At 38.4% G+C, this 15,743-nt stretch overlaps 1 non-coding gene across 1 annotated transcript; it reads right to left on the reverse strand.

Annotated features, from left to right (window-relative positions):
• Nucleotides 1-10,895: 10,895 nt before the first annotated feature.
• Nucleotides 10,896-11,002, reverse strand: LOC133036349 (small nucleolar RNA R71). The gene has a single exon (XR_009687006.1). It is a non-coding gene; the product is annotated as a small nucleolar RNA R71 (small nucleolar RNA).
• Between the last annotated feature and the right edge of the window lie 4,741 nt (nucleotides 11,003-15,743).

Here is a 15,743-nt window from a genome sequence, read left to right on the forward strand (position 1 = left end):
CCTCCAGATGTAGTGGGTGCTCTCCTCTTCTGGTCCATGGCTGAACCACTACTCCCCCTGCTAAAGCCTGATGCAGGAGGGGTAGGAGCCCCGCCACTCGCCGGAGTACTAGCCGACTCCGACATGCACCCAACTGCGCCCTCAGCTCGCAGTGCCTTCTCCACCATCTCAGCATAGGTGGTCTTGTCGTCAGTGGTGATCATCAAGTCATGCTTAATCTTCGCATTTAACCCGTCCAGGTACTTCTCTTTCTTGTTGAAGTCGGTTGGCACTATTCCCGAGGCTAACCTCGCCAACCGGTCGAACTGAGTAGTATACTCGGTCACGCTCATATTCTCACGCTGGGTCAGGTGAGCGAACTCTTTCCTCTTGGCGCTTCTGACCGCCTCATTATAATTTTTGGCGTTGAAGAGTTCCTGGAACCTTTCTCAGGTCATGGTGGTGACGTCGTGAATCTGAGACACCATGTCCCACCAGACAAGAGCGTCTTCCTGAAACTGGAAGGTGGCACACACCACTCTGTCATTCCCAGTGACACCCATAAAATTCAGGATTTTGGTGATCACCGTTAGCCACTGTTCGGCCTTCATCACATCTGGACCTCCCAGAAAGACCGGAGGTACTTGCTTCCGAAACCGTTCATACAAAGGTTCAAATCTATTGGCCGCCGCCACTAATTCGGCCTGAGCAGCGGGGGCAGGTGCCACTGGAACTACTGGCACAGGAACTGCAGGAGCACCCTGCTGTCTCAATCTCTGAATCTCGAGGTCTTGCTCCTCTATCCGGGCTTGCATTTCAGCAAACCTAACTTCCCAATTCTGGGCTCCCTGATCGGCTTGGGGAGCTTGGGCAGCCTGTGGTGGGTTCTCATCACCCTGACCACGAGCCCTGCCTCTGGGACCTCTACCTCGGCCCCTAGCTGGCGGGGGAAACTGAGCTCCCTGACCTTGATTCGACCCTACCGAATTGCCCTAGCTCCTGGTAGTCCGCCTGGCGTCCATCTAGTCGGAACCGCCTGCGAAACCAAGAGTTGGCATATCAGGTCGTATTCAAGAAGAGCTTACTAATTCCGCTTAATTTGGAAATTAAAAACGAAACATGCGCCTATTCTACTATCAGGCTACTAACATGCTTCCTATCAGGCTTTTCTTATTTCATAAAATAAATAAAGAAACTACTAAAGCAATAAAAGCTTACTGAACCGTGGAACAAGCTAACTGCTGATGATGATTGTACATGTCATGACGATCTTCGGAAGACAACCTGGCGGCTCTGATACCAAATTGTAACACCCTAACTAGCATAGGCGTATTACGTTATTTTTAAACATACTGTACAGCTCGTTGCTAATCAACGAGGTTTATGGAAAACGTGATTAATTAAAATTTTTGCTTTTTAATTAAACTTGTAAAATATTTATACAAAATACTCGGGATCCCGATTACAAAACCATTTACAAAAGTTTACTGTCTAAACAAAATACTTGTCGCCTAGCGACTAATTACAAAAATAGCCTCGCTGTCCCGATGATTGTACGCTCCAGGCCTAACCGCCCCGACATGTACAATCTTCACCGGCTCGCTCACGGTCCATCAGCTCTAGCCTTGCCCTTACCTACACATAAACATAGCACTGTGAGTCAATAGACTCAGTAAGAAAAGCATAATAATATTCATACATAAAACCCCGGTCATGATCAGACGCCCATGCCCCTGATCATAACCCTAACTGCCGTGTCCAACACGATACTGAGTCCCCCTAACTGTCGTGTCCAACACGGTACTGAGTTCTGAACGTTCATAGGGACGGTACTATTGACAAGTAACAGCCTAATCGGTCGAACCGGTCATACTCCGCCGTCGGTCATACTCCAGCCTGTACCGACGTGTTACAGTATCAGCCTAATCGGTTAAACCGGTCATACTCCGGCTGCTGGTCATACTCCAGCCTGTACCGACGTGATACGTCAAATAGTACGGAACCACGAACCTAAGTATCAGCCTAATCGGTCGAACCAGTCATACTCCGGCTGCTGGTCATACTCCAGCCTGTACCGACGTGACACAGTTGGATGGTTCGAAGCCAACATACATATCTAATGTAATCTATCAGGCTTCCTACATGCACGCTAAACATGTAATCTACATATGCATACTGTTATACTAATCTTACCTCAATTCTGAATTCAGGTGTGCCGGTCAACCTGACTGGAACGAACTGCGCAGCGGATTACATGCTCCTAAACTGTAAAAATCACAACACCGATAAGTGACACGCTAAATCACAACGGGGACAAAGGTTTTAAAACCAAACTTAACCTACTGTAACTTAATACAAAAATACCCCAAACTAGCAGAGAACAAACTGTCTGAAAACCCAAAACTAGCACGAAACGACAAGTTGAGAAAAACCGGTTTCTCACCCTACTGTAAAATCCGGGTAACCGGTTTTACAAGCAGTGTAAAACCGGTTAGCCGGTTTTACCCAGAAAACCCACAAAAATCAATTCTCCAACCAAAACGTTTCCAAACTCAACCAAACTTTCCAGACCTGCTAATTAGACCCTAATAAACATTACCCAAGTGGTAAAACAAAGCTTCATGCACAAAATCAAAATCCACCATTAAAGCTCCAAGCTTTGAGTTCAAAACTCAAACTTGGTTAAATCTAACAAACAAGCAACCAAACCAACTCAAATCTACTTAGACATGCATAAAATCACCTCTGAAAACTACAGCAAACAACACAAAACAGCAGCAACAGATTTCAACAATTTTCTTTGAAAACCATAGTTTTGAGCCAAAATTTCATAACTTAATAAAATCAAGTAATCACCAGCCCTAACATCCTTGAATCAACATGTTAAATCAAAAATAAACCTCTGAAATCAACATCAAAATACAGCAGCAAGAACAACTCAAAAATAAGCATGCAAACTATTTCTTTTTCATCCAAAAATCAAGAAACTACAAGAAAGGAAGCTAGGACAAGGATTACCTCTACAAGATTACTAAGAACTTGCTGAAAATCACAAGAATCAATCAAAGAAATCCAGCCCTAGCAGCTCCCAAGCTTGGCCGAAAAGAGAGAGAAGAGAAAGAGCTTTGAAAATTTCTAATTTTCTAACTTTGAAATTTTTGAATAATGAGAAAATAAAAATGCTATTTAACTCTTTACTTCAGCCAAAAGAAATGCCACATACTCATATAATTTCACCATATAAAGTCCACTAAAGGACAAAATAACAATGGGGCAAAATGACCATTTTGCCCCTTCTCACTAAATAGCATAACTAACACTAAAGGGGTATTTTGGGAAATTCTAAATTCCTGACCAATCCCGACATTCCCAATGTCTAAATAACCGTCCCAATAAACTAACATACTAAGTTGTGATTTTACTGAGCCAAACACCGAGTTCCATGTTACCGGGCACCGGAATGCAAAATTATGAAATTTCACTATATGACATAAAAATGCATTCAGAATTCAAAAATAACAGTATAAATAATTATTTAAATAGCTATAAATAATTTTCATAATTAACTGGTAATTTCCAAATTAAACTAAGCGGTCTTTACACTTATAATTTCTGAATTGATTTTGTGTTAAACCATTATTAATTTCTATTTGTTGATTTCTATTATTTTGTAGTATCCTGTATTATCAAAATGAATCCCATGTTATCACTGTTGACTGAAAACAAGCTAAATGGATATAACTTTAATAAATGGAATGAGAACATTAATATTGCTCTCATAGGAGAAAATGCCTTGTTTGTTTTAACTGAGTCGTCACCTGAAGTGCCTGGGGACAATGCTTCCAAAGCTGTGAAATAAAAGTATGAGCGTTGGCAGAAAGCAAATGACAAAGCTCTATACTTTATGCTTTCTAGCATGGTAGACACCCTCAAAACTCGGTTTTTTAAAACTGAAAAGGCTGCTGAAGTTATGACGAAGTTAAATGAGCTATTCGGTAAGGCATCACTTCAGTCACGCTTTGACACGACTAAGAAGTACATTAATGCACAGATGGAACCTCATCAAAACGTGTGTGACCATGTTCTCCTAATGTCAAGTTATTTCCAAGAAGCCCAGGATCATGGTATTGAAATGGATAGTGCTACTCAAGTAAGTCTTATCTTGAATAGCCTAACTCCAGCATTTCTACCATACACATCAAATTATGTCATGAATAAGAAGGAAATTGACTTTCATGAATTATTCAATGACCTTCAAACTTATGAAAATTTGATTGGAGGACCCAAGAAAAAAGGGAGTAAACCTCACAATCCTGGGAATGGTAATGGGACGATGAAACCTGAAGCAAATGTTGCCTCTGCTTCGAAGCCCAAATCGAAGAAGAAGTGGAAGAACACCAAGAAGCGAACAAAAGCCATGAAGAATAAAAAGGCTGCCCCTTCTGGTGATGCTACACTTAAAGGAAAGTGTTTCTACTGCAATGAAAAAGGTCATTGGAAACCCCAGTGTCATAAACTTCTTGCAAAGAAACAAGGTATTTCTATTTATAAACTTTAAGAGTTTTAGTGAATTGTTATCCAATTGAATTTATGATTCTGGACTAACTTTGTTTATTTGTTTTCTTCTTCTTATAGGCCAAGCTACTTGAACTCAAATGAGTTGGATCGGAAAGCTGGACCAAGGGTGAAATTGTCCAGATGAAGATGAAGCTCTTCAATTTATTTTTTGAATTAATTGTTTTAGTTTAAAGACAATTTGGATTTCAAATTTTAGTTAGGGATATTTATCCCTGTTTTTCTCATATTGTTGCAATACATTTTTCATTTTATTATTAATAAAGTTTTATTTTCAAAATTCAATATTGCAAATTATGAGATTGAGCTTCATTTCTTTATCTTCATCAACTATTACCACATTATATTTATATGTTTGAATGTGTAAGTGTTTTTATTATTGAAGCAAATTCTATAATATTTACAACTCTTCATCGAGTTATATTAAATAAACACTAGAAACTATTTCTATGTTTATTAATAATTGTTCATTCTAATACAATTATTAAGAATTTGTTTAATAAAATGATCTTTTGATCTGATAGGGGTGGAGAAAAGTTAAGAAAACTATGCAGTTCAACGATCTTTTATATCTAATGAACTCTGGATAGTATTCAACTCCACATAAACTTTATCACACTAAGAGAATCATGATCTTTACAACCTTTAGGGGTGGATCATAATCTCTATATACTTAGGGGTGGAGGTTATCCACAAGTATATTTTTAGGGGTGGAGTCTATTCCACAATTCCCTATGTGACACATATTTTCTTTAAATATAGAAGTAATATAATGAGTCAGCTATTATCAATATAAATTCTTGATCTTGATTGTATGTTCCATTTTGTTTTACTGTTGTAAGTAAAAGTTTGATACCTATGAAAGTTCTTTGGAAAAGTTTCACACTACCTTAATTGAGTGGGAGAATTTTAAAGTTCTATACCCATCTTCATCAGGTTGATACTTGTGATAGATACTTAAGAACACTACTGAAAAGCAAATCTAACCATTCGCATGGATAGGTATAGCTCATCAGAATTATGAGAATAAGATAAAGAACTCTAGTTCAGTCCATTCGAATGACTTGAACCTAGAATTCTTAATCCTCATAAAACTTTATGGTATCTTAACTTTTGATTACTTTATCTCTGGCATGTATTTTTCACTTCAAATACTAGTCTGCTATGTTGATGACTTAGTCTTAACTTAAAGTTTCAGACTAATACAAAAGTCACGACTAGATAACTCTCCAAACAATAAGAGGTTAAAAGTATTATTTAACCAGACATCTGCTATTGAGTGGGAGCTATCTGAGATGTAATCAAATAGGGAACATTAGAAGATATTCAAGAAAGATTTATGAAAGTGATCTATATGTTAGATATTAAGGAACTGTGTATCAGTTGTCCTTGTATCTCACCAACTCATTTCGAGATCTATGAGATGGTGCTTACTTTGGGAGTGGAGGAATTATTCTATAATAATTCAAGCTCTACCAGAGAAGAATTGTAACTTGGTCTATTCGAAAATACCAGAAAGTTATATCACTGAAGAAAAGTCTACACTGTATTATCTCAATTCCATATTTTAAAATATGAGAGATATGTCTTTTGTTTATTCAGATGTACTTTTAAAACAGTAAAGATTTCAGTATCCCTTGATAAGTAAAGCATATAGTAAAGGATGTTTCATAAGAGTATTTATGAACTAGTTTCCAGAAGTTTGGGTGGATTCAAATATACTACACTTGATCTGAAGATCAAGACATCAGATTGACCTATTTGCACATTTTGTTCTATGTTAGTGCAAGTGGGAGTTTGTTGGGTTTTATGACCTAAATAAAACTCTTTACAATCTGATTAGTTATCAATATAAGAAATTTGAAGTGATTGATGTTTGCATGAATTTTACATGCTATGGTTTAATATGTTTATTACTTTTACACACAGAATCAGTTAAATCCAGATCATATATTTATTCACAATTACAGTATCGTCAACACAGTGGAATGTGATTGTGATCATATGAATCAAAAGACTTAGTCCCTGTTTCATCAGTGTTATTGGATTTACACTAATGTGATAATCAGCGATGATGTATACTTACACTTGGAGTAAGTGTTATGTTCTTTCCAGGACATTAGTAAAGTATACTAGTTTCGAATGTATGGAGTATACATTGGACTGGACCGATATTGCACCTAAGTTAAGATATTACAAACTTACCGTTATATATATCTTTCCAAGTCAATATCAGTAGTTGATCTAAATCCTGATATGCTTAGGCCCAACTCACGAGTGCTATTCATGTTCTTTGATTTATTAGTTAAGCCTACTTTTAGGTCAGGGTGATACGTATATTTTGGGAACATGATAGTATGATTGAGTGGGAGTGCTAAACATAAATATGGAATCTATAGCTTCTACTGGTGTATAGAAGTCAAGTGATGATTCCCTTCGAGCTTAGCAAATAGAAGTAAATGGATGAGATCTTGTTTAACTGACTAATTATTAGATCACTAAACACCATTTACAGGTAGCTAAGTGTTTTAAGGAGCAAAATACATTGAGGGGTGAGAACGGTAAAGAAATCCCATCTCGATGTAGATCATCTATATAGAGGATCTTTAAATCACAATAAGATTATAACAATGGTTAAATGAGATAGCATATTGATATCGTGAAACATATAATATGCTCTATATAAGTCTGAGAGTGCAATTTTAAGTTCTAAGAGTGGATTCAACGAAGAATTAATAAGTAGGAATTTACTTGGTAAATTTGGTTCACTTATTGGAAGCTCAGCATATAGATCCATGGTCCCCATTCTAGTTGAGAACATTCTGCTTGTAAGACTCATTAATTGATTCGTGATTGATCAATTATAATTCTAAAGTTAGACTATGTCTAATTTTATGAATTTTCACTAAACAGGGGTGAAATTGTAAAAGAAAAGAGTTTCTAGGTTTATTTATTTATTAATGGACTTTATATGTCTAATTAATAATTAAATTAAATGACAATATTATTTAATAATCTATTTTAGTTATTAAATAATTAGTTTTGGCATTTAAAAGGTTAGAATTGGAAAATTGGCGTTTTTGAGAAAATAGAAATAAAATTTGATAAAACTGCAAAATCAAGTGGGGCCCACTACAACACCATGGCCGGCCACTTATTGTGGAGTTTCAAATTGATTTTTTCATTATTTTAATGCCAAATAATTCCTAACCTAAACCTAGTAGTTGCCTATAAATAGAAAGTGATGGCTCAGTCAAATCATAAGTTTTCAACACAAGTTTTCAATAACATCTTCTGACAGAAATTTCTCTCTTCAATAAAACTGAGCCTTCCCTACTTTCTATACCTGGCCGAAATCATCCTTCTCTTTTCCCTTCATCTATTTCGAACCCTAGTGAGAGAGTAAGTGCCCACACACAACAAGCAGTAACTCAATCATAGATTGGAAGACTGTGAAGGATCAAACTTGAAGAAGGACATTCGGGCTCAGATCTTGATTATACTCTGCTACAGAAAGGATACAAGGGTTAGAGATCTGAGCGGAAGGAGACATTAATTCCGCTGAATCAATGTAAGGTTTTCTTAACTTTATATGTGTTTAATTTATCGTTTTAGAAAGTTCATATTTAGGGTGTTTAAACAACATACTTGTGAGTAGATCTAAGATCCTGGTAAAATAAATATCCAACATGACTAACATCAAGCAACTGCCCACCGAGACCTTGAAAAACTATATAAAGAGGTTCCGAGAGGAAGCCTCAAAGACCAAGAAAGTTGATGACGGACAACAACTTGCCCTTCTCCAGGCAGGCATCCGTACAGGGACTCCCTTCTAGAACGAACTACAACAAGAGGGGGCTGCTAGCCTTCAGGACTTCCAGAAGAGAGTCCAAAAATATATCAACCTTGAAGAGGCCCAAATAGTGGCCTATGGAGGATACTATCCCACTGGGATAGCAGGGTACATGCCCGGAGCACCGCCCTCGGGTACTGTCCTGACCGCGGCTCCGCCGATGAGCGGCATACAGTTCTCTGCCACTCCCGGATATAGTCAGGGCCAGGCCTTGGCGCCCGCATCATCCCATTTTGGAAATCCCTCAAGGATAAATGGACAAGCTCCCTCACACTCCGCTCCAACCGCTAGCCTGGCAGGCCCTTCCCAGGGCTCGAGGAGTAAAAGATCCTCCAAAGGCAGCACCCGGACGGGGGAGAAGCGTCAGAAAAGGGGGTACACTCCCCAGTACACCCAGTACACGGAGCTGACGGACTCCCAAGAGCGTGTGTACTTTGCTACTAGGCAAAATACGCACTACCGGAGACCACATCCTTTGTACAAAGATAGCTCCCAGAGGGATCCAAGCAAAAGATGCGAGTACCACAACGACATTGGTCATAGCTGTTAGGTTATAATTAACCTATATTTCGGGTCTTTAAAGTTAGCATTATCTCGTCTATTGGTGTCTTTTGGAGCAGTTTTACGCTTGATTTTCATTATTTCAGGTTCCCGGGGTGTTAAAGTTCGAATTCAGTCAAATGGCGAAAAATTGGGATAAACTTGGAAAAATTGGAAAATTCGGTTCCAGAAGTGTCAGTAGTCGCGACCTCCAGAGAGCCAGGTCGCGACCCTTTTTCCTGGTCGCGACCCTGGTCGCGACTTCGTAAGTTTGGCAGAAACTCGGTTTTTCGAGTTTTGCCTGTAGTCGCGACCAGCTTAAATGCTAGTCGCGACTAGGTACGGAAATCGCAGATTTGACCTAATTTTGATTTTTCACTCAATTGGAGGCTCACCACTCATCCCTATATAAGGAATACGACATTGAAGGTCAAAGGAGGCAAAAACAGACCTAATAGTGGAGGCAAGTGGAGAGGAAGCTATCTTGAAGACCCGGAGCGATACCACCTTCTAGTTTCTTTCTTTTACCCTTTTTATTCATCTTTATGTTTGTTTTTATTTCTGAATTAATCATGGATGTTTTTAGAGTTATTATGAACTAAATTTCCCAATAAGGGAGGATGATGATTGTTGTTTAAGTTTATGCCTAGTTAATAAATAATTGTCATTCCTTCATCTTATGTGTGAATACTATCTTTATTTGTGTTTAATTTCATGTGCAAGCTTGATCACCTTTTACATGTTCTATGATCCTAATTCGAAATCTGAAAAGTGAGAATTAGGAATGCTAAAATTTGGATAGTCTAGGTTTTGATGTAAAACGAAAGTATTTACATAGCCTTAGTGACTAATAGATTATTGCTTAATGCTGATTTTGTGTTGATCTAATTAAGAAGTTAATTAGAGAACATATTATTTAGAACCTAAAAGATGCGAAAGAGTTAGGTTAATTTATAATCTGTCTTTCACATTGAGATAAGGATAGCAATTAGGTATTGACATAGGTAGCTTATCAACAGGATTCACCTCCCTAATCTCTCATCTTGATTAATCTTCGTTTATTTTCTCTTTAATTTCTGAGTTATTTACTTTTAAAATTGCAAACTTATTATTTTACCAAATAGAATCATAAGTATAGTTTAGTAGTACTTAATCCAATTCCCTGTGGTTTGACCTCACTTGCGTGAGATACTACTTGATACGTACACTTGCGTAATAAACAGAAAATTCGTAACAAGTTTTTGGCGTCGTTGCCGGGGAATTGTTTAAAGATTAATATTACACAAAATTATACTAACTTCTACTTTGGTATATTTTCTCTTGCTGATTTTTCTAACCTTTTTCTTGCAATATTTTCTTGATCTATTTCAGGAATCATAAGTGTATGCGCCGTCAAGGACAAGCAGTGATATGACCAGTTGATCCCGAAATCGAGAAAACTTGTAGGAGAAACCAAAAGAACAAGAGGCAAGAGGGAGTTTCAGCAACTGCTGAAACTTCACACATCATGGCTGCCAATGCTGCAAACAATGGAGGCAATAACGGTAACAATGGTGGCGCAGTAGAAGATCAAGCTAATGGCCGCAGCTTGAGAGATTACATTCTCCCTACTCTGACGGGAGTGCAGTCGTGTATCAGGCCACCGGCAGTGGATGCAAATAACTTTGAGATCAAACCTGCCATACTTCAGATGGTGCAGTCTTCAGTTCAGTTTGGTGGCCTCCCTTCTGAAGATCCTAATCTGCATCTCTCTAACTTCATGGAACTTTGTGAAACCTTTAAAGTTAATGGAGTTAGTGATGATGTTATTCGACTGAGACTGTTCCCATTCTCTCTTAGAGAGCGAGCCAAGAGTTGGCTAAACTCCTTGCCACCCAACTCTATCGCCACCTGGAATGATCTGGCAACGAAATTCTTGTCAAAGTTCTTTCCTCCAGCTAAGTCTGCAAAGCTGAGAGGAGAAATTAATAACTTCTGCCAACAAGATAATGAATCTCTCCATGAGGCTTGGGAGAGGTTTAAAGATCTGATCAGAAAGTGCCCTCACCATGGTATAGAGAAGTGGATGCTGGTCCACAACTTTTACAATGGGTTGGTAGGAAACACAAAAACTTTAATAGATGCTGCAGCTGGAGGAGCCTTTATGAGGAAGAGTGCTAATGAGGCTTATGATCTATTGGAGGAGATGGCTCTAAACAATCAATAGTGGCCAACTGAGAGGAGTCAATCAAAGAAGGTAGCTGGTGTGTTAGAGGTCGATGCCATCACCAAGTTGACAGCACAGGTTGAGGCATTGCCAAAGATAATTGCAGGGCAAGCTAAACAAGCCCAAGTTGTGTGTGAGTTATGTGGGGGAAGCCATCACTTTTCAGAATGCCAAGCTGATGTGGATGATTTGCCAATGGATGAAGCTAAAGCCATTGGAAACTATTCACAGAACAACAACAACAATTATGGGTTCAACCAGGGTAATAACCGAAGAAACAGTGGGTTCTATCAGCAACGAAATCAGAACCAGAATCAGAACCAACAGTTTAATCAGCAACAAACCTCTGGTGGAAATTCTGGTTTGCAGACAGATTTATTGCTACAATTCATGACTGAAACTAGATCTTCCATTAAAGACCTGCAGACTCAGATGGGCAAATTAGCAACTCAGGTAGCAACCCGTCCTCAAGGAAATTTGCCTAGTACAACTGAAATTAATCCTAAGGAAAACTGCAATTCAATTACCCTGAGGAGCGGTAAGAAGTATGATGGGCCTGAATTGACACAACCAATTGATGTAAATAAGGAGATTAAAGTTCAACCAGTGCCAACCCCAACACCAACAGTAGAGAAGGCTACTGATAGCTCAACACAACCACAACAGTCCCCACCAATCAGTATTGATCATCATGAAAAGATACCTTATCCTCAGAGACTCCGTAAGACCAATCTAGACAAGCAGTTCACAAAATTTCTAGAGGTCTTCAAAAGACTACACATCAACATTCCTTTTGCTGAAGCCTTGGAATAAATGCCCCGTTATGTGAAGTTCATGAAGGAGATATTGTCTAAGAAGAGAAAATTGGAGGACTATGAAACAGTGGCATTAACTGAGGAGTGTAGCGCTATTTTGCAAAAGAAACTACCGCCCAAGCTTAAAGATCCGGGTAGTTTCAATATTCCATGCTCTATAGGGGGTTCGGTGGAAACCAAAGCTCTGTGTGATTTGGGAGCAAGCATTAATCTAATGCCATTGTCTGTCTTCAAAAGGCTAGGATTGGGAAAAGCAAAGCCTACAACAGTGACTTTACAACTGGCAGACCGTTCTTTGACTCATCCTCGTGGGATAATTGAAGATGTACTGGTGAAGGTTGGTAAGTTTATCTTCCCTGCTGATTTCCTAATTCTTGATATGGAAGAAGATTCAACTATTCCCATTATTTTGGGAAGACCATTCTTAGCCACGGGCCGAGCATTAATAGATGTTCAAAAGGGAGAGTTAAAGTTGAGAGTGCAAGATGAAGAGGTCAATTTTAATGTTTTTGCCCCAACTGACATTCCTACCTGTTGCAAGATTGAGATGGTGAAGGGTTCTTTTGTTAAAGCTGATAAGAAGAAAGCAAAGCCTAAAGAGCGACTTCGAACGATTCAGCGTCGTTGGAAAAGATTGATGTGTGGTAGTTCTGAAGGTGAGCTTACTCTTGTGCAAAAATCTGAAATCAACACTATTGGTGGTCAATTTTCTTCATTTAGTACGAGGGCTCTTTTGGATGAAAAGGGTCCACCCAACCCTTTCTGAAAGGGTCTCAGGTAAGTCTCTTCTCTCTGCATATTACTGTATACATTGGGGACAATGTCATATTTAGTTTGGGGGGAGAGGCTTAAAATTTTAAATTCTGCACTTTAATTTCTGCATTTTAATTTTATGTTTTAGTTTTTTGCTTTAGTTAAGGAATGGCAATAAGCTTGATGATAGTTGTATACTGCTGATTAGTGTGATGTGATCTGAATCTGTAAAATAACTGTGTGCTTGATTTTGTTAACTTTTTGGATTAGTTTGGATGCTTAGAAACCTATGTTTTTCTGCAAATACTCAATTTGTGAAAATTGTTATAACTGTTTTACTATGGTTTGTGGTAAGATTGACAGGATAGCTTAGAACTTGCATGTTTATTCTTTTGAAGCAAAATCCTTGATAGTGTTCAATTGGAATATGACTTAGGCATTTGTTGGATAGTTTGAGCCTTTCAAGCCTACCATAATGTGTATCCCTAGTTACCCTTTTGAGCCTTAACCTGTTGTGTTTTCACCCACTGATTTGAAATTTTGCAACCACACTATTAATTTTTATTCTCACCATGATTATCCATGATATCATAAGCTATATGATTAGTTTGGGGGAAAAGAAACATTTAGTGTGACGAAATAGTGAGAGAGAAAAAATTTGTGTAAGATTGAGATGAAAGAAGAGGAAAAAATTGTGTAATTCAATGTCACTAAAAAAAAAGGAAAAAAAAAAAGCACTGAAAAAAAAAAAAGAAGTAAAGAATATGATTTCAGTAATGTTGGAAAATAAAGAAATATATCTTCTCTCAATCTTGGTAAACTTGGGAACAGTATGGGGTTTTAGAAAAAGAAAAGTAAAAGCTTGGGGGTTCTGTTTGTGTGCTTATGATATCTTGAGCCAAAATTGTCTCTTGCCTATCCCTGAATATCTGAGTCATATTACCTAAGCCTTGAAAAGACCTAATGATTCCAAAGAATACTGTCAACATTAGTGGAGAAAGGTAAACATGCAAGCTTATGAGTTATCGGGCTGTGGAACTAATGGAAAGAGTAAAACTATTATAACGATGTTTCATATTTGAGTAGATTGTTGCAGTTGTACATAGTGTTATTAATTGAGCATCCGAGTTAATTGTTAGAGTTAGTAGGATCAAAATTCTAGTTTATGCAAGGAAGAAAACAGAGCATGAGTCAGCAGCGTAGTGATTATCTGATAGCGTAGTTAGTTTTTTTTATCTTACTCGGGGGCGAGTAAGAATCTAGTTTGGGGGATTTTGTTAGGTTATAATTAACCTATATTTCGGGTCTTTAAAGTTAGCATTATCTCGTCTATTGGTGTCTTTTGGAGTAGTTTTACGCTTGATTTTCATTATTTCAGGTTCCCGGGGTGTTAAAGTTTGAATTCAGTCAAATGGCGAAAAACTGGGATAAACTTGGAAAAATTGGAAAATTCGGTTCCAGAAGTGTCAGTAGTCGCGACCTCCAGAGAGCCAGGTCGTGACCCTTTTTCCTGGTCGCGACCCTGGTTGCGACTTCGTAAGTTTGGCAGAAACTCGGTTTTTTGAGTTTTGCCTGTAGTCGCGACCAGCTTAAATGCTAGTCGCGACTAGGTACGGAAATCGCAGATTTGACCTAATTTTGATTTTTCACTCAATTGAAGGCTCACCACTCATCCCTATATAAGGAATACGACATTGAAGGTCAGAGGAGGCAAAAACAGACCTAATAGTGGAGGCAAGTGGAGAGGAAGCTATCTTGAAGACCCGGAGCGATACCACCTTCTAGTTTCTTTCTTTTACCCTTTTTATTCATCTTTATGTTTGTTTTTATTTCTGAATTAATCATGGATGTTTTTAGAGTTATTATGAACTAAATTTCCCAATAAGGGAGGATGATGATTGTTGTTTAAGTTTATGCCTAGTTAATAAATAATTGTCATTCCTTCATCTTATGTGTGAATACTATCTTTATTTGTGTTTAATTTCATGTGCAAGCTTGATCACCTTTTACATGTTCTATGATCCTGATTCGAAATCTGAAAAGTGAGAATTAGGAATGCTAAAATTTGGATAGTCTAGGTTTTGATGTAAAACGAAAGTATTTACATAGCCTTAGTGACTAATAGATTATTGCTTAATGCTGATTTTGTGTTGATCTAATTAAGAAGTTAATTAGAGAACATATTATTTAGAACCTAAAAGATGCGAAAGAGTTAGGTTAATTTATAATCTGTCTTTCACATTGAGATAAGGATAGCAATTAGGTATTGACATAGGTAGCTTATCAACAGGATTCACCTCCCTAATCTCTCATCTTGATTAATCTTCGTTTATTTTCTCTTTAATTTCTGAGTTATTTACTTTTAAAATTGCAAACTTATTATTTTACCAAATAGAATCATAAGTATAGTTTAGTAGTACTTAATCCAATTCCCTGTTGTTCGACCTCACTTGCGTGAGATACTACTTGATACGTACACTTGCGTAATAAACAGAAAATTCGTAACAATAGCACCAATGAATGCAAGAATCTCAAAGACGAGATTGAAAACCTGATCCGATTGGGCCACCTCTATGAGTGGATCAAGAATCGACTGCCTCACCTCAATCCGGGCCATGCGACAGGGGTTGTGCCCCAGGGAACACCGGGGGGTGCAGCAGGAGTATTAGCTCTAGTTGCTCCCGCAGGCGACGCCCAGCACGTCCTCGGTCTGCCGCCCAAACCAAATGGGAGGGTAGCCATGATCTCCGGAGGACCCATATTGGAGGAACCACCCGCAAAGAACTAAAGCGGTACGCGGAGGCCATAAAGCACAGTGAGGTTTGGGAGGTTACTCAACTCCCAGTTCAAAGGCCCCGACTGATGGATCAACCCATCACGTTCACTGAAGAAGACGCCAAGATGGTGCGCTTCCCTCATCATGATCTGCTGGTCATCGAGACCCCCATCGCTAATAAAGTGGTGGCTAGAGTCTTGATTGACAACGGAAGTTCCATGAATCTACTCTTCAAGGAGGCCTTCA

Source organism: Cannabis sativa, chromosome 3 (assembly GCF_029168945.1).
Source record: "Cannabis sativa cultivar Pink pepper isolate KNU-18-1 chromosome 3, ASM2916894v1, whole genome shotgun sequence".
In the NCBI taxonomy this organism is placed as follows: domain Eukaryota; kingdom Viridiplantae; phylum Streptophyta; class Magnoliopsida; order Rosales; family Cannabaceae; genus Cannabis; species Cannabis sativa.